Source organism: Loa loa (genome assembly GCF_000183805.2).
Source record: "Loa loa unplaced genomic scaffold supercont3.130, whole genome shotgun sequence".
Classification (NCBI taxonomy): Eukaryota; Metazoa; Nematoda; class Chromadorea; order Rhabditida; family Onchocercidae; genus Loa; species Loa loa.
In genome coordinates this window covers 171,090-174,388 of record NW_018108310.1, presented here as the reverse complement: position 1 = coordinate 174,388, position 3,299 = coordinate 171,090, and positions in this window count along the sequence as shown.

Genomic DNA, 3,299 nt, shown 5'->3' with positions numbered 1-3,299 from the left:
ATAATATAATAATAATAATAATAATAATAATATATATATATATATATATATATATATATATATATATATATATATATATATATATATATATATATATATATATATGTGGATATCAATGTATAGATATAATAGAGAATAAACAAAGAGTCATCTAAGGTGCTATATTAAGAGTATAAATAATTCCCCTTAGCGCATTTCATTTATTCATTTCGATAATGAAAAGCGTCAATGGATTCTCATTAAGAGCACTTTAACAATTGATGATTATGTAGTCGTAATGATGAACTACTGCTGTCCATGTTGTGGCGCAACAGTGATTGCAGTAGAAGCGGAAAAAGCTCATACTTATAATGGATTAATGATATTTCTTGTACTGATAGTGAAAGAATGAATGATAACGTATCGTTGATTGCTTTTCATTATGTGATTAATTAATTCTTTAATTTTGTTCTCTTGAATAGTTTGAAAAATAAAAGAAATTGAGTGATACGTTTGAAGAAATTTGGTATATAAAATTGTTCTTAATTGTGATAATAAACCATCCTGCTACATTCAAGCTTATTGATGGAAAGGTTAGAATTAATGTTGGTCATGATTTGGTCCATCTAGTAATATTCTTATCAAATGAATCAATTCATCTGATTGATATAACAATAACTATTCAATGTTATACTAACTTAATAAACAAGACTGTATAGTAATTGTTTGTAAAATTCTGTTAATTTATTAAATTTGATCGAATAGAATGACTGATGCAATAGAAGGGAGATGAACTATTAAAAACATTGCTCATGCAATAACTATTCATATTGATTCCATAGAGGTGAAATTTACCATATCATGATTACATTGATAGCACAAACTCCTCCAATTTAAAACTTCAGTTTATTACATCATAAAAGAAGTTAAATTCAAAGTAGAAGAAATGCAGGATCACTGCATCATTAGTTCATTCGCTTGAAAATAGTTCTTGAAGTTTCTTTAAGAAAGATTATCACAGCAACGATTCTCTTAGAATTCGTGGAAAGCTTTTGTAACCTGTCTACTACCTTAAGTTCAATTATGTACTCATACAGCTGTTACCGCAGTGTTATTACTTATGTGGATCTTAAATATGAATTATTTATGCCTAAGAGTTGTAGTGTTAGATGAAGACGATTCTGTTGTACTATTTCTCTGCTGATCCATTTAATGTTCCAAATGATTGGATGGAGAATACTCTCCTGATTTCTGCCGATTAAATTTAGATCAATACTGATAAACAGATTTGGCTAATTGAGTGCCCTGAAATAAATAAGCATCAAACTTCGTTATCAGAATGTTCAAAACTGTTGAAATAAACCAATTTCTTCCGTCATCGAGGTTAACATTGCACAAACGAAAGCAATATGGTAATTATCAGTTAGCTTTCGAGCTCGAATCGAATGCTACATTCTATTTCAACCGGTAGTTTTTTTTTGCTTTTTTTTTAAAGCACATAGGTTTGTCATATAATTTCGAACAAGCAAACTTTCCCTCGGGAAATATTTCACTGCTCCATCTGACTTCTAAATGCCCTGAAATATGTTATTTTACCTTGTAAATACCGAGTCAACTCTATTTCCACCGATTTTCGTGAACCATTTCTACCAGAACTCGAAAACATTCTACTGGAAGATCCAATTTAAAAGGTATAGTAAGAAAAATCCGTATCGTTACAATTAATTGACCACATTTATTTTCCTTTTTAAAATGCAATCCAACCGAATACGATGCTCTTTCATTTCAACAGAGCAAACTGACACGACTAGAAATTAATTTATGCAATAAAACTAAAGGAGAATAGCTTGTATCAGATAAATAAAACATTGATTGAAGTATAAGAATACAAAAGAAAAGCATTAAAGAAGGATAAAATAGTGAAAAAGCATAAAATTGTTATAAGTTTTCAACCCAAGTTGTCATATTGTCACAATGATGTTTTCTATAGTTTAATTTCAGTTAACAAAAATAAATAGGAGCATAGGGATATTCACATCTGGAAAATAAACTTTATTTCAATCTTCTATAATCACTTTGCGCAGTCTTTATCAAGCTGACTGTTGAATAATATTCAAACGATCGGTGGAGGTATATTAATTCAGCATATCAATGCTAAGAAACTAACCGTGAATTGTTCTGTTGAAGTTGCACTTCTAACGTAAATAAAAAATGAAATTGTGTATAGATGAGTCATACTGTTGTCCTCCCACTTATTTTCTCTTCCGTTTAACTTATGTCGTTTATTTTTTTTCTAATTCAAAAAAAAGTGCCTTAATATCCATAATTCCAACTCATAAGTATGTATTGCATTGAACAGTCTATATGTCACAAAAAGCGCTCAATGTCGGCCGAATTGTACTTATTTATTCTTTTGCAACCTTAATAAGTCAAACAGGAATTTTAATTTTGCAAGTTAATGTTCCTGATATTTTGCTCACTCGAATGAATCTGTCTTCTCAGCAGTTAGCAAATTAGCAATTTAGTCTGATTCGCCAATCTATCAATTCATTTATGAAGAAGTCAACTCATTACTTAATTTCAAAATGATGGATATTGAATGAAGAAAAAGAAGGATAAATAAAATGAAAATTAATGAAACAAAAACTGTGTCGTACAAATGAATCATAAGCCAATCAATATGAAAATATTTTACATTAAGCGGATTAAGTACTATTTGAATTTATTGAATCATATATTTTTTTCGGTATCGCGAATGACGTTTTTCTTTTTTTTTCTTTTCTTTTTTTTCGTTAATATGTAGAATATTTCTCTTTATACAGAAAATTAAAGCATTATTAAACAGAGAAGCTCGTCAATTTGGCCATTATTATTCGGCCAAGTCCTGCCACTTATTCTCGTGACACATTTTGTTTCTTACGCTTTCCTCTCCCCTCCTTCTCCATTTTTATTTGTGTGATTAATGCCGAAATTTTGAACTCCATTCAAAATAATCAACAATAACAAATGACATAAAGGAATCTATGACAATATAACATCTTCCGGCTGTATAACGGTGCATAGATTCCGGATAGATTTCTAAGTGTTAAGATTTAGTTGATTCTAATACGACACACAAACATACACACATATACACATGCATACATACGTGTAAACACATATACATACGCTCACATAAATACACATATACACACGAACATGCACACATAAGCACACATACATACACGCATACACATGCATACACATACACATACATACACACACACACACACACACACACACACACACACACACACACACACACACACACACAACACAAC